Below are 24,278 nucleotides of genomic sequence, written 5' to 3' on the forward strand. Positions count from 1 at the left end.
AAAATCTATTTTAATATTAAAAGAGAATGATTGGAATCAATAGCTGCCAAAGAAATAAAAAATAATCCAATCAAGATCGCGTAGACGCCAGTAAAGCATATCTACGCGAGCGTAGCCAATCGCTACGAGAATATACTTAGTAATATTTGAACTAGATATAAGAAGATAAAACAATTCTGATTCATTTCTAAACATACGTCTCATACTTTTATCTTAATGTTAACAAGTATCACACAAAACAACGCGATTTTTTGGATTGAAAATTCACTCTTTTCTCCGAAATCGTAGACATAAAACTAAATTTTTACACACAATTAAAATATAAATCGACCTTTTATAAAGTCTTTCCACGCCATACAATTAATACTCTGTCAATGCTCCGTTAAACTGAACATTGCAACTGCATTTCAAAACATACAATGTTCTATATTCTTTTCCTTGTTTCGCAATGTTCAACCTTATCGTTTCGATTAAAAAAACATTATCGAACGGAACTATTGTAGAATATTCATTTTAAATTGGAACGTCCTTATAACAGCACGCCGATGCTCAATTGTCAACTTTAGGGCGTTAATGATAGTGTTGATCTTAGAATGTGTAATCAACAGGTGTTTAAGCTACTAATTTGAAAAGCGATACACTGTATATGGAGAAGGAATCACGGGTTGGTAGTTTTCAATTGATAGTATAGTTTGCGGTCTGAAGTATTCGGTTTATGTGGAACTCGTGTGGGAAACTCTTTGTTTGAAATGTATGGCTTTGTTTGCTTCGAATACAAGTTTGTTACACAATATGCTATATTTATGTACGTAGTGAGTGCGCGTTTGTGTAGGTAGTTTGTTTAGCTATGATATTGTTCTCCAGCCGGTTTCTGCTGTTGTTTGTATTGGACGAAAACGCGGCACGTGTGCGATGTGTTTTCACGTGAATGTTTAACGTCCTCTTGTTTATTTAAGTAAAATTACTAACACAGTAACAGTTGCAGTGCCACTCAGAGCATCAAATCGCAAAGATTTTAGGGGCATTGCCACTGCGCCCATCACCCTGAGACTAACACTACCAAACTAACTCCGGTATTTGTGAACCGATTTTCATGATTCTTTTTTTGTTGGAAAGAGGATACTTCCATAGTGGTTATTTCATTTTGAAGAAAATCATCCACTTCGAAGGGTGGCTGTTCACGCATGAAGATTCATTTTTATAAATAGCGCCTAACTTTAATTTAGGAGCAATTACTTTAATGGTTGATTTTGCTATTTCTCTAATTCAAGGCGTTTTTCTCTCAATATTTATTTATTTATTTATTTATTTATTTATTTATTTATTTATTTCATACATACAACTATTTTTACAGGCTAAACCTAATACAATAGTGTAGCATATCAAAGACATGAATAATTACTAAACACAACTAAAAATAATATAATATTGATTGAATTAAAAACAATTAAATTATATCCAATTTCTACTGAACTATATGTATAACCAATAATATTAAACAAATTTAACTAGGAACAACTCGTTAACTCGTTAACTCTTTTATTATCTCCAGTATCAAGTCCTGTATAGTGACGAACTAGGGGATATTTTAATAAAACTTAGCAAATAGACATAATTCCACGTAATTTGGAGGTCGGTTTTTTTAGTACTCTGTACTGAGATTATTACGTTTTGTAACATTATATGTTCAAATTATGTGGTAGGAAGAAAACCGGCATAATCTGCAATTTACTAGTATTCTCTATTCTACAAAAGGACAAAACACGATTTCATGCAATCCGTTGAATTTAAATTTGAAGAAAATCCCTATCTTTTAACCGACACGACGACGACAAAATGCTTCATAAAATCGGTCGCTAGTGGCGCTTTACAATATGTGACTGCTGTTTTCTTATCAAATAAGCAATTCATGTACATAATGCAATTATTATATATTTACAATGTCAAGGAAGATGACAAATGTAACGTTGACGTCAAATAGCGGCAATAACGCATCAGCGCTGACGGCAATAGAACGATATTTACGACACTCTAGTCAAGAGCAGAGTGGCGCAGTGGAAGCGTGCTGGGCCCATAACCCAGAGGTCCGTGGATCGAAACCACGCTCTGCTATTAGATACTGATAATACATTGTATTTTGTTGTTTTTTTCGTTACAATATCTTATTTTTATTAACCGACTTTAAAAAAAGAGAAAGATCTCAATTCGACTGTATTTTTTTCGAACCGATTTTGATGATTTTGTTAGAAAGAGTAGGCCTTAGTATTGATCTCATTTAAATTTGAAGATTCCACCTCTAAGGGTGGTAAACTTGGGGTGGATCCAGTTTCAAGCGCTTTCCGGTTTGTTATGTATAAGCAAAGTTTGAAGTCGGTTCCGTTTTTCTAATAAAAAATATGGTTATATTAATATGAATACCAAACAAATGGCAAAATATTAGCCGTGATTATGAGACCTATAAAAAGGGCGAACGGTTGGTTTGTTTAAATATATTGTTTTTAGCTGAAACCAGACACAGTGCTGTTTTAAAACGACATAATATTAGAAAAAACAACATAATGTAACATATTTTTAACCGACTTCAAAAAAGGCGAAGGTTCCCAATTCGATTGTATTTTTTTTTTGTGTGTATGTTACGCGACTACTTCGGCATTTGTAAACCGATTTTGATAATTATTTTTTATTGAAAAGAGGGTACCTCATTGTTGGTCCCATTTAAATTTGAAGAAAATATTCCATCTCTAAGGGTGGCAAACTAGGGGTTGAATCCATTTCGCGCACTTTCCTTTAACCGATTTCGATAAAAATTGGTAAGGTGAGGTAAGGTGAAGTGTAATTCCAATAAAAACGCCTATAAGTAAACTATTGAAGTAGGTTTTTTTTAATAAAAAGTTGTAATTATGATATCGAGAGACGTGACGAATAAGTCGTGCGTCTTATGATAAGCAAAATGCTTATCTATAACAGTTGCAGCACCCTCATAGCTTAAAATCGCAAATATGCTTATATTCTCTCCAGTATCTTTCAAAACCGGAACACAATAATGTTCACATCACTTATTGGCGACAGAAACAGGTATAGTGGCACTATTTCTCTCAACGACGAACGCAAAAACTTGTATGCTATTATACGATCGATACATTCTCTACAATGTTCCATTTTATGCAACATTTTTCTTTGTCAGTGGTAAAATAACTGCGTACAGAGTAAGTAGAGTTCGGATTCACAGCGGTTGGGTTTGCTCCTACACCCCGGATTGAATCCCACAAATAAATAAGTAAACAGTTTCAACACCGACAACTCCATTAGTGCAATTATTTAGTGGACAGTAATTTCTACTTCAACCGCTTTTAACTGAAACTCTAAGAGTTTTCTCAAGAAAACTAAATTGGGCTACTTCCCCATTACGGCTCATTACCTAATATGAGCACACACCTGCTTCGAAATATGGTTATCACCCAAGGAAGCCGGGTTGTTTAGCACTTCACCTATTGCTTAGAAACAGGGTAGTGTTTGGTTTAGAAGTAATTGTTTATATACGTTGAAAAACTTAAAATACATTTTTTTTAACGATAACAAGGGACGGGACGAACAAGTCGTGCGCCTGCTGGTAAGCGACACGCCTGTGTCACTCAGAGCTTTAAATCACGCCCGTCATCCTGAAGCGTATGTACCTGTAATTTCACCAGCACCCTTACTCATCTGGCTGCAAAAATAAGTAAGGTAACAGTAATTCCCTGGAAGTTTTCGCAGTTTTTATGTGCACACCTTTTGTATGAATATTACTGTTGAGTACATAGTACTCATGCATAGCAATCAATCACAGAAAACAGATAATAAATAAATAAATTCAAGTAAAATTAATTTTATAAAAAATCTCCATTCGTTAATCAAGTATAAGCAAATTAGAAGGCTTGTAACGAGTAGGTACATACAGTTCAAATTATAAATACAAGTTGTTTATTTACAAAGCCTTATTAAATATTGATATAAACTCAATAAGACAGTTAGAGTTGACGAATCCCTAACGTTATCCCCTCCCGCAATCGATCACTCCAAATCTTTCAAGGTTCAACTTAAGAAAAAGATCTCCACGGAACGTATTAAAAAGACATTAAGAAAAAGTTTTCTCTAACTCATCGGCGGAGTCTCCACATCATTCACTACCCTATAATACGCGTCTTCGAGATAAGCTTAGTACGTAAATATAAGAAAACTCTTGAACAGAACTAACGACCCGTGTACGAAGAGTATTGAAAATTTATTCTAACTACGCGGGGGTGTTTGATGGTTAGTTATGTTACTGCTTACGCTTTACACTTCCACCTTAAGCAGAGCTCTTAAAACACCCCCTTCATCTTTCCGCTTCCAAATAAATGTTTAATACAGAAACGGAAAGAAAGGATCTTTTCAAACTGGCAACATGTTTGTGAGGAATAAGCGTGCTAGAAGATATGTTGTGCGATGGTAGTATTTTTTTTTGGATTGCAAACAAGACTTTATTTTATTGGTGTTAACGCAAAATGTTGACAGAATTTCGAGGCGAGAAAATGTTTGTGTGGAAAATAAGTTTAAGCGTTCTAAGAAAATGTACCGTTTAACATATTTCTCTGCAAAAACATTTCAACAAACCTTTTTAAACAGAAACTTTCCGAAGTGTGTTTAGATTGCCTGGAAAAAAATATAAAGAACCTTTTGCCTTTAAAAATGTCCGAAAATCATATTACACTGAAATAATAAATTTCCTTTTCCAAGAATGTTTGTGACAGATTCGTGATAACTTGAACTTTGGGCCTTTTCACAAATATTACCGAATAAATCAGACGTAAAATTGTGTTTCTCAATTCGATTCCCAGTTCTATATTGAGTTGTTTAGTTCAGTTGGTACGTACGAATATGTTAATTATAAATTGCTGGCGTCCGCAACGGTTCCTATTCTACTCGTGCCACCCGAGCTCCTCAAAGAACCTCAATCTCCTCTTCGGTCTGCTGAAAATTTCGACGAGCGATATCTGCAGTCATAAATCGACACGACATAAGGTATTTCGCCCTGTATTCGGCAACGCAGTGGCCTTGTTGTAGGATATGCGCGGCTAATGCATAGTCTGCTATCATCATTAACCCATTTATACATCCCACTACTGGGCACGGGTCTCTTCAAAATAGGGACGGTGCTGTATGTGCGCATTAGTAGCGTAGAGCCGCTTGTGAAAGAGTTCGTCCTGGGAAGTACTGCCATTTTACCTACTTCTGCCGCCAAGCAGTAATATCAGCATTACTGCGTTCCGATACAAAAGGGTAACGGTGCTGGTGAAATTACAGGCACTTCGGACTTGTCAACTTATGTCTCAGGGCGACGGGCGCAGTAACTGTTCGGTCCGTCACTTGACATTATAAAAAAAAACCTCAAGAGCAATTACGTACAAAAAATTCTCATAACAATACAACAACCCTTTATAATAGGTAAGGTGGCAGTACTTCCCTGGACAAACTCGTTTACAACACGCTCTACAGCTGCTGGTAAGTGAGAGACACTACGGGTTCTGATTCTATAGCGTCCATCTCCGACCCGTAGTATCTTAATAACTAGGACCGTTTCTACAACCAATCGGTGATATTTCTTTTGGTTTATTTACCATTGTTATCGACATTTTGTCAATAACGTTCACAATGCCTTCTTCACGGATGTGGGTTGTTTATAATTTGGAATTTTTGTGTTGCATTGTGCTTGAATATTTTAGAATTTTAATTGCAATTTTTACGTATGTTTGTGTTTGATAGAGAGATGGGATAGTTAAGAGTCTATAGAATCTCAAATGGCATTGGTTGATTGCGCATAACAGTGAAGTGTTGAATCAATCGCTTTGGAAGAATCATATAGTATAATTGAGGACATGCTCTGATTACTATACAGTGTGAAAACGCGCTTCCTAAAAATTTTCTAACAAATCAACCGTTCGCCCTTTTTATAGGTCTCATAATCACGGCTAATATTTTGCCATTTGTTTGGTATTCATATTAATATAACCATAATTAATTTTTATTAGAAAAAAGGAACCGACTTTAAACTTTGCTTATACATAACAAACCGGAAAGCGCTTGAAACTGGATCCACCCCAAGTTTACCACCCTTAGAGGTGGAATTTTGTCTTTACTAAACTTAAATGAGACCAATACTAAGGTCTACTCTTTCTAACAAAATCATCAAAATCGGTTCGAAAAAAATACAGTCGAATTGAGATCTTTCTCTTTTTTTAAAGTCGCTTAATAAAAATAAGATATTGTAACGAAAAAAAACAACAAAATACAATGTATTATCAGTATCTAATAGCAGAGCGTGGTTTCGATCCACGGACCTCTGGGTTATGGGCCCAGCACGCTTCCACTGCGCCACTCTGCTCTTGAATAGAGCGACGAAAATATCGTTCTATTGCAGTCAGCGCCGATGCATTATTGCCACTATATGACGTTAACGTTACATTTGTCATCTTCCTTGACGTTATAAATATATAATTATTGCATTGTGTAGATGAATTGCTTGTTTGATAAGAAAACAGCAGTCATATATTGTAAAGCGCCACTAGCGACCGATTTTATGAAGCATTTTGTCGTCGTCGTGTCGGTTGAAAGAGGGGGATCTTCTTCAAATTTAAATGGGACCAATGCTAAGGTAGCCTCTTTCCAACAAAAAAAGAATCATCAAAATCGGTTCACAAATGCCGTAAAATAAAAAAAATACAGTCGAATTGTGGACTTCCTCATTTTTTTAAATAGGTTAAAAAGAATCAACATCATTACAGGTTTTTAACGCTTATTAAATTTATGTGGGTAAAGGTAAATTATGTTGCAAAGAATTGCAACGCCTCAATCAAATTGAAATGAATTACACACCCCTGCATTCTGCAGGTCGTGATTTATTATGAATGCTGGACCGTAACACATTTTTCGCATTACCCGACCGACAGAAAAAGTGTTACTTTAGCGCAGTGACGTGTACAGATTTTCGAAACCAACCGAATGAGAAAGGATGTCGGAAATATGAGCTCAGTGAGTTGGTGGTTTATTGAAAAGATGATTGATGTCCGTTCGAGGATGTAGGGGCCAAATTTCTTGCGTTCAACGGACTGCATGAAATCGTGTTTGGTGTATCCTTTTGTGGAATAGAGAATACTAGTAAATTGCAGATTAGTTAACCGGTATTCTTCCTACCACATAATTTGAACATATAATGTTCCAAAACGTAAAAATGCAATGTCAGTCTAATAAACACTAAAGCTTAAAAACCTATAACACAACAGCCTATAACACATTGTCAATAAAGTCATCATTTGTAAGCCAAAAAATAATTAATATTAGACATATTTAGTAATCAATTATTCTAGGTAGTTAAGGAAACTAATAAATTAGTGTACAAATAAGAATGAAATAAAACCAAATTGTAATCACAACATTATTTTTTTAATTTCAAACAGCTTTGTTTTGTTTTGTTAATAGAGAATTGTCACTTTTAATACGATTTTTAATCAAAATGTTCTCAACAGTGGAAACAAATGAAGTCGAGTAAAATTTCAGCTGCTACTTGCTCTTTGCGGAAGGGAGCGAATCGATACGTATACAATTTGTTAATTTCCTTAACTACCTAGAATAACTGATGACTAGATATGTCGTTACAAAATGAATGGTAAAAAGTTTTTTTGCGATTTCTGACATTTCGAGTACTCTTACCACAGTTGGTCCCATAGAGACTATTGATGCTTATCAGAGACCGGATCGAATGACATGAAAAAAAAGTTTCACATAAATTGCCTTTTATCTTGCTGACTGTACCATTTTTTGTAAATCAGTGAATGCCAATCAATATATCTTCAAAATTCATGGATAGTCTTCTAGAACCGTTTTCCTTTAACTACAACGATTAAGGTAGCCGGCCTTACTGCCCCGTCTCAAATTTACAGCCTGTATATTACGGTACGTCCTGCCAGCAATCGCATCCACATGCCCAGACATGGACACTTTGGAATCGAGCAGGACACCAAGGTCTCGGAGTTCGTTAATCCTGTCAATCATGACATCATTAAAATTATAGGTGAAAAAAGTGATTTGCTCCTACGTGTGAAACTTTTCCAAGGGTTCTTCGTCTTTTTATAATGTTATACCTACATCGATATTTGTAGGGGTTGTGATTATTCTGTCACATGCAGGATTTCCTTCAAGCAATAGATATTGGTGAACTTACAAATGTACACAACTTAACTTTAAAATCATAGGTACAGGCCGCTACAGGGATTCGGACAGTCGAGATCACGACTGAAAAACAACCCTTCTGCCACTGGGCTACTGCATAACATCTTTGTTTTAATTTTCTGCCTCAAGAAGCGCAGTTCTCAGTTTCGGTTTCCCTATAAACATAATCTTTAATGTCTCGATACCTGAAGGGTCGTTGATGCTGTGGACCAAGATAATTTGGAATTGTTTTACCCTCATAATTAAAATTGTGACATTTTCCCTGACTGTTTCTGTTAAATTAGAAAACTCAAAGAAATTTCTTGGTTTCAAATAGATTGAAATTCGACTATACACCGTATTTTAAAGATAAATTAAAAAATTGTTCTCAAATTGACGATGAAAATTGCTTTTTAACCGCCGGCTGTCGTTCGCTTAATAAGAATCGTGAAAGTTATAAACGGGTCCGATTCTTTTTTGGTAATTGCTAGCCTGGCAAAAGTATTGGAATCCAAATAAAAACCGAGTTCAAAGAACTTTTCCCTGCACATATACAAATGTAGGAGGTTATATGAACTTTCCTGTTTTTTTATCCATTTTGAACATCATGGAAGCGTTGAAGCTTAAATTAATTTGTGTTTTTGTAGATTATTGTAAAGCTAGTTTATTTTTCTCCTCGTATTATTATGTTCATATGTGTTTATACTATTTGAACCTATTTTGTTTGTCAGTCGTTATTGGACAAGCGAAGCGAAGTATTTGTATTTGTACCCGCGTTAAAGACCATATAGCTGATGTCAAAAACCGTCGCGTAAACAAGTCTGCAGTTCGCGAGCATGTCTTGGATAAACCTACACATTCAATGAAGTTTGACAAACCCCAGGTCCTTGCAAAGAAGTCCGTTATCTACCCGGGATGCTGCGAGAAGCCATAAAAACATCCTTATTTCAATAGGGAAGATGGTTTCTCCGTACCACCAGTTAGGGATCCAGTATTTCCTCTAGTGAAAAATCCCAAACAGATCTAAGACTGCAGTACTGATTAATGTGTTTAGATTTATTCTAATTCCCAATTATATTAACAATAAATTTAACTTAATAAAAATTCATATTGTTAAAATAATTTGTGACTCATATGTAACGTAAATTGGAATGTTCTTTGTAAACTTAAGAATAAGGTGATAGTTAATAACTTTTGTAATTATAGTGAAAAAATAGGGTAGTTTGATGACTTAACCACCTCAGTCAACTGTGACTATGGGTTCTATAATGGCCCGAAACGTTGGTTTGTTTGAAAAAACAAATATACGCGATTTAAATCCGGAAAAATAATTTCATTTCCTATGTGTAACTTTTCTCTATTGTCAGGTGTTATAGTTTTAAACTTTCGTTATTATCTGGTATTTGCGTTTTGAAAATTAAAGATATAAAGAAGCCTAAAACGATATTGTATTTCCGCCGGAGCTTGAACAACGAGATAGAGGGAAAAAATTGATGGCGCACGTACATTTTTCAAGCTCGTTTGTTTGAACAATTTTATTCATAATTTCATAAGTTTATTGAAGGCAAGTGAATTTATCTACTGTATAGCGTAATAATACTGTTTCTTATAAAAACTCTTGTTCTTTCTTCTTGTACAACAATGTTAATATCTTTAACCTTATCTTTTAGAGACACTCTGGGGCCTAGTTTAAAAATTGCCGTAACAGCGTGCTTCTGCAGGGCAAAAATACTTTTAATTTCGACGACATTTCCCCTTAAAACAGCAATATGGACTATTGTTTGGAAAAGATGTATGTAGCCAAAAATATATTTTGTCCGCGCACGATTTATTGCGTGAGTCTATACCATGGAACCATTGTACACATTGTTACCTTGCAGCGAATAGTGCATGCCAAGACGCAATAATGTAACCGCATGCATTCTCTATCATACTCCTGTGCTCCCGGTATAGGAACCACAATATCCTATTGTGTTGTAGTTAATGTGCTACGGTTTGTTATTGTCACAATTATAGTTAATTATTACGGTAAATAAGATCGCAGAACGTTTATTTGCCAATAATTATAACTTTTTTTATTAAAAAAAAAAGACCTTAACAGTTTGTGGAATTACTTCTATTTGCCAAGTTTTATTGAAAGTTAAAGGGAAATGGGTGAAATTCAATAAATCGAATGCATCCCCTACTTTGCCACCCTTAGAGGTAGAATACTTTCATACATTTTGAATCACTTTTTTCACAAAAAAAAAAAGAATCATCGAAATCGGTTCTCAAATGTCGGAGTAATCGCGTACCATACACAAAAATATTCAGTAAAATTGTGAACCCTCCCTCCCTTTTTTAGTTGGTTAAAAATCTTAAAATATAAAACACTCAAGAACAAATTTAAATATCCACCCAGCAACGGCTTAAAAGTAACGTTTTTAAGTATAAATTTATTTTATTTACACACATATAATAAACCTTAGAATAATAACGCATAGAAACCTAGTCCGCACACGCTAAGTGAGGCAAATTTAAGCGTGCCAAAAGGACCTACACGAGCGGGCGGGCCTTAGTGCTCAAGACCAACTTGCACCGCGAACAGCTCAAGAATTTTAGCTAAAAATGACGAAATGTGCGGTAAATGGGTGTAAAAATACGTCAGACAAACATAAAATAGATACTAACATCACATTCCACAAGGAAGTAACGCGTTTCAACTTTATTTATTTTTATATTAATATTCACTAAAACCGAAAATTAACCTACTACTGAAACTAGCCTACATGAATTTGATTTTTGCCTCACAGTTCGTTTGATATGAAACTATCATTCTATGCGTTATTATTCTAAGTAATAAACCCTCTACAATGTCTTCAAAAAGCTCAAATTACGACCAGCAGATGAACTGTTTTGTTAGAACAAATTTCTTATCTGTGAAAATGTTAATTCGATTTTATTATTACATTCAAATTTGGAACATCTCTGAAAAATAAAACAATTTGATTCGAAGGATAATTCTAATATCAGTTGAGATAAAGTTTTATTCGAAATGAAAAGTCAATAGCAAACAATTTTGACAATTTCACACGTTACTTGATATCGAACGATATGATAGTTAGGGCCGATTCTAGTTTGTCTATGAATTAAATAAAAACTACGGTTGTGTGATTTGAATGAGAAAAGTTTTTATTTGCCGCCATTTCGCCAGTCGTAGCATGCGGTTCCTGAACACATCATAGAGAGCTATACACATGTTATAATATGTGTATAGATAAAGCAGTTTATGTAACTGCACATAATTAGGCATTAAAACACTCGTGTGATGTTTTTATGAAACTTGCCTGTCTTCTCGTTTCATAAACACACACTCTAATTTTGATACCTTTCATTATGCAACAGTCACATAAACTACTATATTACCTATGAAATTAAATTATTATTTGACTTTGAAGATTAAGTTCATGGACAGTCGATTTCTTTACAGTACAATGCATGCCGACCTATCTATAAGGTTTCAGGTTTTAACCAAGCCCTCTACATGGCGTTTATCACCCAACGCTAATTACAATGCTGCCTCTGAGTTATGACTCACACTCCACGTATCTGAACACCATGTATATCAATGTATTGAATGGATTTGCTTTAGTTATGTAGTACGGCGAACGGTGTGGAGGGAGAATAGTTTGGTGTGATGCTCTGAAATAGAAACTTGTATAGACATGGTGCATTGTTCTATTTCAGAGGCATTGTTCAATTTAAAATTGGTTTACTCGCTGTTTTATAGGCTTTACAAAGCCTATAAAATCTGTTTTGATATTCACCATTTCCTATTTATGAATGAATAACATATTCTTCATTGTTACTAAAAAATACAATTCTGCATCAAGCAAAGCTGCAATGTACAAATTCGGGCTGCAACTTTAGCTCCTGATTCGTCAACTCAAGTTCACACCGCGCAACGCGATAAATTGCGTCAGTATATTGCCAGAATTTGTGCATTGTGAATCCACCCTTAGACCGCCAATTCGTAACGGTGGTGGTGCGTTCAGCGGGGCATTCTTGCATGCATTGTACTCGCAAACCTTGAACGCACCACCGCCCGTACCGAATTTGCGGAGTGATAAGACGTGAAATGTGTTGATGGTACAAAGTGACAGTATTTGTAACTTTGCATTGCATTTATTTTTAGTCATACATATCGCATAAAATACAGTTTTACGACTAACGATGCAGCGATTGCAACATTTTGTGCATTCCAAATTGCTGTTTTATCGTGGCTCGCGATCAAATACGGTTTCGCTGATTTATGCTTTCGCTCATATATTCTTGCTGCTGACAACTGTGGAATAACTTCACTTTGAAATACCTGGCACATATTTTTGTATTGGTTTGGAACGCCATTCGTAAGGTAACTTTGATTTTAAACTTGGGTTATTTATACAAGGTGAAATTTAATTTCAATCTCACCGTTCCTCTGTCGGATATACCACCGATTCGTACGAAGCATTTTGCTACCTCCATCCAAATACGTATGACAAAGGAATGGAATGCACTGACGACATCTATATGTAGGTATTTCCAGAAATCCTATTTGGACTTGGACACCTTCCGAAGTTTTGTGTGCGAAGTTACAAGAAAATCTAAAATTCAACTTGCCTCTGTCGACGCGTTCGACGCGGACACTGTACGGTCACCTGTTAAGAAGCAAAAAACAATCAAGAATGTAATACGACGCCACCATTAGTGACAAAACGCGTAATAGATGGCGCTTAAAACGCCTATGACGCTAAGAAGTTGATTGGATGAAAGTTTTGAATTTCGTACATCTGAATTCCGTTAGAATTAATTTTTAAAATAGATTGGTGATTTAAATTTCGAATAAGTGCGTATTAAATATAATTATAATTTTTAATAAAAAAAAGACCTCAAAAATTCGTGGAATGGCATCTATTTGCCAAGTTTCATTGAAATCGGTTACCGAAAAAAGCACGAAATTGAATTCATCCCCTGCTTTGCCACCCTTAGAGGTGGAATATTTTCTTCAAATTTATATACTTCAAATTAATACTTAGGTACCCTGTTTCCAACAAAACGAATCATCAAAATCGGTTCACAAATGCCGTATCGACTTATCGCGTAACATACATACAAAAAAAAGAAAATACAGTCGAATTGTGACCACCTCCTTTTTTGAAATCGGTTAAAAAGTCAGTGCATGCTAAAGTTATTGTATGTATGTGTGTGAAAACGCCTTATATAGGCAATGTGTACCTAGATACAACGCAGGGAATTAAACGCATTTGCATATTAATTGTTTACCCTCGTGTTGGGACACTGCGTCTGTTTGGTACAGGTGTACCACAGTGGCTTCAAGACATGCTTGTAAACGGATTTGGTTATCTAAATACACCCAACTAACGCCCTAAATTAGAAGGTAACTGTCACGTTCAACGTGAAATATGAAACGTTGTGCATTGCCGAAAACAAAATACTGTATTTTTAAAATTTTTAATACTGATTTCGACATCAAACACAACAATCAATTGGAGGTTCATCAAAGTCAAAGTTAAAGAATCATTAATTCCATAGGTAAAATAAATTTACACTTGAAAACGTCACATTTAAGCTACTCCTCGTTCACTACGTTGACCTCCCTGAGAAGAACGAGCAAGAATCTCTAAGGATTGCTCTTTTCAAACAAACTTAAATGCTATAGAATAAATACAGTATTAAATCAAATTTGTGTGGATTTTAAACTTAGGAAATGATAACCTTAATATATGCTCCGGAATCTTATTGTAAAAATGTATACAGTTCCACATAAAAGAGTCTTTTACCTTGGTTGAACGAAGTCGTGGTACTGTGAGTTTGGACTTTGCTCTAAGGTTAATATTATGTTTTTTAAGTTTTTGTATAATCACACCATAAACAACACACTTGCTCGTAACAACAGTTGCCATCCCATTCATAGCTAACAATAAATTACAAAAAACATGAGGCGCGCTGGCACTAAGCACGCCATCATGAGACAAAATGTTGACAAGCCCGATGTGCCAGTAATTAGTTGCACCAGTACCCTTCCTCCTCAAAACAGGAACGCAATAATGTTTATGTGTGGCATTTAACATTATGGTGTGTTTACATAGGGTCGGTTGCTCGATGTTGAAGTCGATTGTCGCCTCTTCGGCATGGAATTCAGCTGACATAATCTCAGCGCAAAGTACTAAGAAAACCGACCTCAAAAGTTCGTGGTATAACATCTGTTTGCCAAGTTATATTCCCCATCCCTTTGCTACCCTTAGAGGTGGAATATTTTCTTCAAATTTAAACGGAACCATTATCGAGGTAACCTTTTTTGCGACAAAAAAATAATCACCAAAATCGGTTCACAAATGCAGAACTTATCGCGTAACATACGTACAAAAAATACTCCTCTTTTTTTTAAGTCAGTTAAAAAGCGGTGCATTCGATGCGCTGTTTGGACTGCCACCTTCGCCGAAGTCACCTTCGTCATTATAAATACCAGTTTACGCACAGAACACGAGAAATTGTTCAAAACGTTCACCAAACTGATGGGATAGATAGGTATGTCCTCCAGCACGCGCGGACACAATGAAACATGTTTGACTGACAGTCGCTTGCCGAAGTTGACCAAGTCGCCCGACAGTGATTACATCTTGTCGACTCAAATTAAATCAAATTATTGTTGTTGAACCAATTAACCACTAATGTAATTGTGTTATTTATATCAGATTCGTAATTTACTACATTGTCTTTCCATGGTATCGTTATAGATATATCATCTGCAAATAATACGCATCTGTGCTGGGTTACGTCAGGCAAGTCATTGATATAGAGTAGAAATTATACTGGTCTAAGTGTGCTACCTTGAGGCACGCCGCATGCATTTACACGATAAAGTGATTTATTCGAAACCACGTGAAATTTTCTATCTAGACTTTTAATTTCTACTGCTTGACTCCTGTTAGATAGTAAGAGACTAACCAGTCAAGTGCTAATCCTCTAATTCCATGATTTTCTAGCTTTTGAAGAAGCAAATCATGAGATACGAAATCAAAAGCACGACTCTTATCAAAAAATATACTAGATATTGATATTTGTATATATTGGTACTTAAATGAATTTGTGACTTTGTGAAGACGACTACAAGAATAGCAAGTTTATTTTTATTTAAGTCTTAAACCAATCCTTAAATTGATGAGATACTCTTAACAATGTAATAAGAGTGTCTTTTGCATTACTGCATTGTTTTAAGACATAGTACTTAAGTTTATTACAAGAGGACATTGGTTTTTTTTATACTGGGTAAGTTGCCGTCTTCGGCGGGCAAGCGAAGGCGACCTATCGACACATTGTTGTCATCGCAACGTTAATGCGTAGCGGCAGGTTCATAAATGTTCAGCTTTCACATTCCCAATAATGTTTTCTGAACTTAATCTCGTTATGAAATGGTCGAAAAGCATTAGCATTCACAAAATCATGCCCAATCATTTACACGCTGCTCAGAACGTAAGAAATGTTAAAATCATAAAATTTTATTTCGCCTCTACCACGTCGTCGGCGGTTAAAAAAAACTTTTTTTTTCTATTTCCCGCACGTGGCTCCACAGTTAAAAATCCAAATGTAATTGAGAGTTATGTAAATTCACGGTTAACCGTTTGCAGTTGAGCATTTGGGCGCTGCCTGTTCGGGGGTTTTGTACTCGTAAAATACGATATTCATGAATTCCCTCTTTTTTTAATGTAGATATCGTTTTTGTAAAGCTACGCCCAACATATACGAGTACGTTTCACTTTGAAAAAGATATAAATATTTAAAAGTGGTCGTAAAATTCATACGTGTAGACGAATTTTAATTAGAGATACCGAACTGATGTCACTTAGAAAAATAATGTTGCCATGTTTGGTGATATGTTTGGCTTAGTTGTCAATAAACTCACCGAAACTGCTAAAGAATATTTAATCATTTTTTGTCTTATCAAACTCTTGACTTGTTCACCGACTTCAAAAAAGGAGGAAAAAAGGAGATTGTCTATTCGATTGCACTTTTTTGTGTATGGTTGTTGATGTGTGTGTCCAGGGCACCCGCTATTCATGGTTTCCCTGGTGTAGAGAACATCCTAGTGTACATCCCACTTCTGAGCACGGATCTCTTCTATGGAGAGGTTTTAAGCCATAGTCTGCCACGCTGGCCCAATGTAGGAACTTGCTATCAAACATCAGAAATGAAAATCCACGCTCAATAGAAAAGCGTCTATTTTCCCAGTAGGCTACTTCTGCAAACTGAATAGAGGAACAATTAAACGTAATTTGAATTCACAATTCAAACCCTGTACTGGACATGCATAACTAAACGCCATTCACGTCCTAATGGTCATAATAAGCTTACTGGACTGTGAAGATACCACTAAGCCCCAGAAATTAAGCCCCCCACTATACCGCATCTGAAAACGATCCATAATTCAACAACATTATCGCGAATTTCTGGACCACTGGCCACTGAAATCCATTTTACTAAGACCTACTAAATGTCATAATTTAGTATCAACTTTAGCATAACACTGAAGTTCAAATTTCAGTGGACAGTTTGTAGTAAAGACCAGTTTTGGAAGAACCCGTACGTTGGAGTATTTACACAAAGGTAAAAACATACAGTACTTATCTTATCAGAGGTCTGCGTGAATTGGTGGGCAACGAATGATTGTAAATGACGTGGCAAATGAAGTGAAAGTGATGGTACTGGCAATAAACCCGTCACACGCAATATGTAACTAAAGACGCACAGTCATCGGTATTGTATGTCTTTAAAACATCTTTATAATGATAATTACTTTCAAGGAATTCACTCATCATTACAACACAAACAAAACATAATTAGAAAATAAATACAAAGAAATTAAAAACCCAAAAATTAAAAGCTTCAATATTATAATTGTAACTTTATGATTGAAAAAAAAACCGATCTCAAAAATTTGCTTATCGGATTTTTTTGATTTCCATGGGATCCTCTCGTCAGATTCTATTCTTGATGACAATGTTACGGTCTCTTTTGTACATTTTATATTTTCTTTTGTGGTTGTCATAGCAACGGTGATTTGTTGATTGTATTGTGTGAAGTGAAGAGTCGACTTTTATTTGAAATACAGAAGAATATTCCCACGAAACCCTGGTACTTTAACTTAAAATCACCATCATGAAAATTTATAACAACCATCAACAGATTACGCTTTGGACATGGAAAATTCGCAGCTCATTTGAACAGATTAAAACTTAGAAATTCTTCCACATGTGAACATTGTAATACTGATGAAGCCACTCTCGATCACTTACTTCTACATTGCCCTGCCTTCAGTGTGCAAAGACTGCTTCTTATAGATGGCCTACTAAAGATTTATAAAGAAGAAGACGTATCCCGCCTCTTGCCATCTTTACTACAGAATACGAAGATACATTCTTTCCACCATTGAAGACATATACCTTCAAATACTTAGAAGAATACATTGAGAGAAAAAAGTTTTATTTAAAAGATAGGAAAAAAAAAATTGACGATTTGGCTTAATGGATTTATTCCGATGCCGTGAAACTAATATTTAAAAAAAAGACTTTTATTTGCGAAAAATAATTAGTAATTTGTGATGACCAACACGAACCCGGAACAACATCAGGGACCACCTCGAGAGTATACTCTTTCAAACAAAAGAGGAATTTCCAATATCGATGCACAATTGATAGAGAAATTGGTGAATACACGGGATATTCCTTCGATTTTCATGGGATCCCCTCATCAGATTCTGACTTGGTGACAATAGGACCACCACGAGAGTGCACTTTTTCAAACAAAAAAAGAATTTTCAAAATCGGTCCACGATTGACGGAGATATCTGAAAACATACATAAAACATACCTACAGCCTTAGAATAATAACGCATAGAAACCTAACCCGCACACGCAAAGTAAGGCAAATTGAAGCGCGCCCAATGGGCCTACACGAGCGGGCGGGCCTTCAGTGCTCAAGGTCAACTTGCACCGCGAACAGCTCAAGAATTTTAGCTAAAAATGACGAAATGTGCGGTAAATGGGTGTAAAAATACGTCAGACAAACATAAAATAGATACTAACATCACATTCCACAAGGAAGTAACGCATTTCAACTTGTATTTTTATATAAATATTCACTAAAAACGAAAATTAACCTACTACTAAAACTAGCCTACATGAATTTGATTTTTGCCTCACTTGTGACAGTTGGTTTGATACGAAACTATCATTCTATGCGTTATTATTCTAAGCCTACAGCCTAACGTATAACCTCCTCCTTTTTTTTGATGTCGGTTAAAAATGAAAAAGTTCACATTTTAAAATATAAATCGCGTAAATTGCTACAAATTTGGTTGTTTCAAACCGAAACGTTGATTTGGTTAAAAATTTCGTAAAAAAACAAAAAAACAGTTCATTGGGTCAGCTCAAATAGGCTCTCTTCACGTTCCGAACATCTCCCATTCTTTGTAAATGGCCGAACCAACGACATTTGTTCGCGTTAGTTAATGCAGAAAGAGGTCCTGCTCGAGGCGACACGTATTGTTCGCTGGTTCTTGAATCTGAGTCCATTGCCCCGGCCGACTTTCCCGCATTTTCCATTTAATAACTGCCTCCATGGCCGAACGGCTGCTGATCTGCAACGCAAAGGTCCCGGGTTCGATTTGTATAGCCTACATTTATTTCTCTCGTCAGTTTGGATGTAGTTAGTGGTTGTTTTTGTGTGTGGCCATGACACCTGCGACACCAGGTTTCTTTAAATCGGAGCTATGACTGAGTGCGATATTTATTTATTTAGATATTTAAGTATTAATAATTGGAAAGGCGAGAGTCTAAATTAAATATCCGAAATAATAATAAAGTATTACAAAGGATACCACACATGTCAGTGACACCAGCAGAGGCAGTGAGCAAAGTAACTCCACGGTCATTTCAATGTATTTCGTAGAAAAAAGAAAGCAGTAATTTCCCCTCGTCAAGTAATATTTTTCAATATTAACCACTGTCGTATCGTAATGCAACGTGCTACGTATACTGTGTACACGCAATACACGGCTGATATTAAAATTCCGTGTATTCGTGTAATGCGAGATAAATCTTCCCTAGTGGGGACAGGTGTTATTTTTGCCCGGAAATTGGGAGGCCACTTTAATTTTGGATACGTTACTGCCGTACATGAAGTTTGGATGGTTGTATGCTGTCTTGAACAATTGGTGCGAACTGTCAGTTGTATTTAGTCTCCGGTAAACAGAGCTTCAGAGTATAAAGACGCTTCGAATGAAAAATGCTTAGAGAACGTTCATTATTATGAGAATTATTGTTGCTACTGTATTGTATTATTATACTTTCTTTTCTTTTAGCTATCGGGACACTGTCAAACTTAGATATAAAATTATTATATAGTGACCGATTTTTTAGATTAATGTTGATATGAAATTAGTGCTTAATGGGTATTCTTGTATACAATGTAATAATGATGTTTAATGTTTTATACTTTGACATTGATAGTTATTATTTTGTTGTTATTAATTGATTATTCCTTGTGCATGTTCAATGAGAGTTGTATAATTAAACAGATTTCATTCAGAACTCGATATTTTAAACCGAATCATTCGATGGGATATCGTTCTTGAATCGAAGGGTGCTTTCCGAATTATTCAGAACGTTCCGCGTTAAACGTTGAATTCGGATTCGGATACGATATTTTTATTCAACAACGTTTATGGAGTTAGTCGGTGAAATAAATTATAACAACAATTAAAATCCTTTTATATACATTTTTAAGACTTTAAAGAGCTAAAACATAGGAATGCATTGGTCTTGCATTAAAATAAATTAATGAAATTGAATAAAATCTAGACTTTATTTAAAATAGTATGAGATTTCCATATTACATTCGTGATTTGTATCTGTATTCTGAATAACGTTTGTAGCCTTTGCTACAAAGTTCAAGTAATCGTACGGGTGTCACGTCATTTCGGTTCTGTTTCGAATACGACACCGTGACGTTCGATTCGGGAGTTGTGAATAAAAATGAATAGAAATCGATCGGCAATTGAATTATCGTAAGGTTCTTGATCGACTCCCAGGTGTTCTATTATACTATGTTCCATCTTTCGTTCAGCATGTTTTAAGCAAATGTCATTTCAAAAATTATGATATTGACTAAAAACTCTATAATTCTTTTCTTGTAGAACTGGATTTATTTGAAAAATGACGTCAATTATATTGAATCAGAGTGAAGTGACAGACGTAGGTGTCCATTTCACAATATTGTTTGTATGTGTGTACCCAATTCATTTTCTTACATTATTTACAAACACTTACACTTATCCGCACATTACAATACATTAGCTTATGGGTTAAAATTATTTCGACGTTGCCTAAATAAATAAATAAACTCTACCATTTACAATAGACACATTGGTGGTTGGAGAGTCAATAATAATACGTTTGTTACGTACGTCCTTTGCACACATTTTGCTTAAACCGGATCATGAAAAATACCCGTATAAGCCAGTCCGGTTAGGCGCCAAAAAACTGTCATGTTCTCTTTAACCCTCCAGTTTACCCCTTATTTCCTACTCCACTTCCGTAAATAGCGCATTTACCCGACACGACGCATCGGACTTGTTTTTTTAACATGGTCATATTTTTTTGTCAGAGGCATTGGAAACAGTAAACCTACGGAAACTGTGCGAGATAACGACCCATTCTTCCTTTTACGTGTGTCCTACATTACTTATGTAATCCATGCAGTACACAAACAAAATGTAATCATTACGTGGTCACAGATATTGTTTAATACAATCACAGACCACATTTTCTTTCTTCCGTGGACACAATAGATTGGCACATTCCAAAAACAGTATACACGGCACGATAAAATTTGTTTTAGTAACTAGTTAGTGTAAAATTACATTCTCCAGATCTAAAATGAAAAAAAAAATGTTGAAATAGTTAACGAAAATAATAACAATAATAATATAACAGAACATAAAAACATAAACGGCTGAAACACAAGCGATTGCGTCTTGTATAAATTAAATTTCGAATTATTACTAAATTTCTTCAATCAATAAATTTTTTATTTTATTAACAATTTCAATCAGAAATACCCCTCTTTTAACCGACATGACGACGACTACAAATGCTTTATACATTCGGTCGCTGGTGGCGCTTTACAATATGTCACTGTTGTTTATTTATCAAACAAGCAATTCATTTACCTAATGCAATAATTATATATTTATAACGTCAAGGAGGATGATAAAGTATTTTTTAATACGGTCACGTGGCGTTGACGTCATATAGCGGCAATAATGCATCGGCGCTGACTGCAATAGAACGATATTTTCGTCGCTCTAGTTAAGAGCAGAGTGGCGCAGTGGAAGCGTGCTGGGCCCATAACCCAGAGGTCCGTGGATCGAAACCACGCTCTGCTATTAGATACTGATAATACATTGTATTTTGTTGTTTTTTTCGTTAATATATCTTATTTTTATTAACCGACTTTAAAAAAAAGAGAAAGAGCTCAATTCGACAGTATTTTTTCGAACCGATTTTGATGATTCTTATTTTTTGTTAGGAAGAGGGTACCTCAGTATTGATATTTCATTTAAATTTGAAGATAAAATTGCACCTCTAGGTGGCAAACTAGGGGATGATACCGGTTTCGCACACTTTCTGGTAAATTTCACTTTGTATGTACGCAAGTGTAAGCAAAGTTTGAAGTCGAATTCCTTCTTTTTTTTTAAATAAAAATTATTTTATGTGCTTAACATTTACGTAAAAGTACTAATTTAATCCTTGCAAATTTTGCTGTTTATTTTTGCGTTTTATATATGTACGGAAGTAATTATAAGTAGATGAAAATGTTTAAATTTTTCAAGGTAGTTTAACTATTATAATGAATTAGTAGCTAATTATTTAGGTAGCGTAGAATTAACCTGTTCTCAGTCTAATGTCAAGTGACTACTAGATCACGAAAATACAAATATCCATTTAGAATGCATGCCACGAATATTCGGCTAGTTTTCGAATTTTAATAATATTAACTTTTTTTAATATTCGGTGTTCGGCCAAATACTAGGACTATTCGGCCGAATACTGTCAAATAATAAAAAAAAAGCACATATTCAAAATGTATCATGTATTTTTATCTCAAATTATTGCTTTAATACTTAAAATCAATCAATGGCAAGTTGTGATTAATGAAAACAAATTTTTCAGCATTGGTTGGTAACAAACAGTTACGCTTTTCGTCATAAATAATTCCTGCTTCTGATAATAGCCTCTCACTATAAACACTACTGTCAGGAGACGATAGATAAATCTTATCAAATTTTGACAGGCTTGGATACTGCTTTGCGTATGCTGACCACCACTTGTAAGGCTCTGCCGTCCGATTTAGGCGAACAGTTTTCAAATAAAAATTCATGTGCAATAGAACTTAACTGCCTCCGTGGCCGAACAGTTACCATGCCACGCAGAGTTCCCAGGTTCGATTCCCGGGCCGGGAGAAATATTTTTTTTGGCCTACATTTATTTCTCTCGTGAGTTTGGGTGTCATTTGTGGTTGCCTATGTGTGTGTCCATGGCACCCGCGACACAGGGTTTCCCTAGTGTGGGACTATGTTGAGTGTGTGCGTTATTATTAACTTCTTCAAAGAACACCCCACCCCCGTTACTTCCGCACGCAGCGCAATGAGACAGGTCGTAACAGGTCACGTGTGAAATGCACAATTCTTACGCCGAATAGTCGGCGCTTCGGCCGAGAGCGTGGCCGAATATTCGGTATTCGGCCAAATCACTATTCGTGGCATCTCTAAAATACATTCATTTTATGAAATTTACGCGCAGCTAGTCAAAGTTCTTATTAAAATAAAACTAATTCGCCCTAGGTTAACCCTATTCAGTTACCTCGAGTTGATCGTTAGGTAAACCAATTAAAAGTTCATCACAGTATTTCAAGCTCTCCTCGACAAATGGAGCAGGTATCTATATATCTCCATGGGTGGGTAGAACACTAATTGGTACACTAGAATAATGGCTTCGTATCCGATTACAGCAGTGCTAAAAGGAAGGATTGTGATTTTAAAAGAAAAATCTCTAGCGTTTATTATTTAAAAAAATGTTTTTTCAACTACTCAAGTAAATGTAAATTTTCCTGAATAAGTATATTTCAGCTTCTAATATCGTTTGGGTTAATAGTACAATATGAATATTTTATAAATCCTGCGCCTATATCTTCACCTACTTTTTGAAACTCCTAACAATTTTGTAATAGCAAAACGGCTTATTCGTCACATTTCCGTTGCTATTAAATAGTAAAAGGAAATTAATTCGACTTTTCCTTTTTAAAAGCAGGTTCAAAAGAAAGAGGCGGAAGCAAATAATTACTTATCTTATAATCTACAACAAAGGGTGTTCGGCAAAATGTCCGTGCCGTTGCCAAGCAACCACTGTTGTTGGGGTATCTGTGTAGGCGGGGTGATAGACAAAACTCTTCAAAGAACCTAACACAGAGTAAAGTACTCGTATAAGAAATGGTGGTCGATATAATTATCAAGACCCTCCTAAGGCCCCGTGTACGTCAAAATGTACATAATATGTGTTTACAGATCAATCAGTTGACGGATCTTGCTCAGTTGAACTGATATTTGAACATGAGTGTATACTGCTGCCATTAATTGAAGGGGCGCTAGTGACATAAACTCAAAAGCGATAAAATAATGTTTAAAGAAATTAAATTAAAAAATATCTAAGCGTCAAGAAAAGCTTTCATGAATTTCTCACAGATGGCGCCACGTCAAAAAGTTAAAAAATCAAAAATAAATATCTGCAACGAGAAAATTCGTTGAGTATGCTGCTTCGTTCCGTAGCTTGATTGGGAGAGCGTCGATATAGTATGCTGAACACGCTGGTTCAAATCCGGCCGGCTCGAAGGATTTTTTCTTAAGTGTTCAATTTTTGTGTTACTAATTATAACAAACTAGTGGAGTAATGGTAGTA

At 35.4% G+C, this 24,278-nt stretch overlaps 1 protein-coding gene and 3 non-coding genes across 13 annotated transcripts in view; 3 read left to right on the forward strand and 1 right to left on the reverse strand.

Annotated features, from left to right (window-relative positions):
- LOC113225609 (uncharacterized protein CG43867) overlaps positions 1–24,278 on the forward strand; it is a 472,277-nt gene that overhangs the window by 204,528 nt on the left and 243,471 nt on the right. The gene's annotated exons all lie outside the window — the stretch shown is intronic.
- Trnam-cau lies at positions 2,041–2,112 on the forward strand. Its single transcript has one exon. It is a non-coding gene; the product is annotated as a tRNA-Met (tRNA).
- On the reverse strand, positions 6,329–6,400 carry Trnam-cau. Its single transcript has one exon. It is a non-coding gene; the product is annotated as a tRNA-Met (tRNA).
- Positions 21,638–21,709, forward strand: Trnam-cau. Its single transcript has one exon. It is a non-coding gene; the product is annotated as a tRNA-Met (tRNA).

The sequence above is a fragment of the Hyposmocoma kahamanoa genome, unplaced genomic scaffold (genome assembly GCF_003589595.1).
Source record: "Hyposmocoma kahamanoa isolate Upper Pololo Valley unplaced genomic scaffold, ASM358959v1 168, whole genome shotgun sequence".
Classification (NCBI taxonomy): Eukaryota; Metazoa; Arthropoda; class Insecta; order Lepidoptera; family Cosmopterigidae; genus Hyposmocoma; species Hyposmocoma kahamanoa.